Below are 242 nucleotides of genomic sequence, written 5' to 3' on the forward strand. Positions count from 1 at the left end.
TCCAGACCCTCACACTACAGACAAGCCCATGGTGCTGAAACCTCGTCCCCATGCCCGCGGGGAGGCGGCAGTTCTTAGCCTGTACAGTTTTATTGTACCAAGAGACTCTTCCCTGTATCATACGCCTTTAAATGGAGTCAACTTTTTAATTATATATATAAAGATAAATATATATAAATATATATAAATATAAACTTTTTAAAACTGTGAAAAAATAGCTACGAAATTATAAAAAAAAAAAA

The sequence above is a fragment of the Bison bison genome, unplaced genomic scaffold, assembly GCF_000754665.1.
Source record: "Bison bison bison isolate TAMUID 2011002044 unplaced genomic scaffold, Bison_UMD1.0 scf7180017864223, whole genome shotgun sequence".
In the NCBI taxonomy this organism is placed as follows: Eukaryota; Metazoa; Chordata; class Mammalia; order Artiodactyla; family Bovidae; genus Bison; species Bison bison.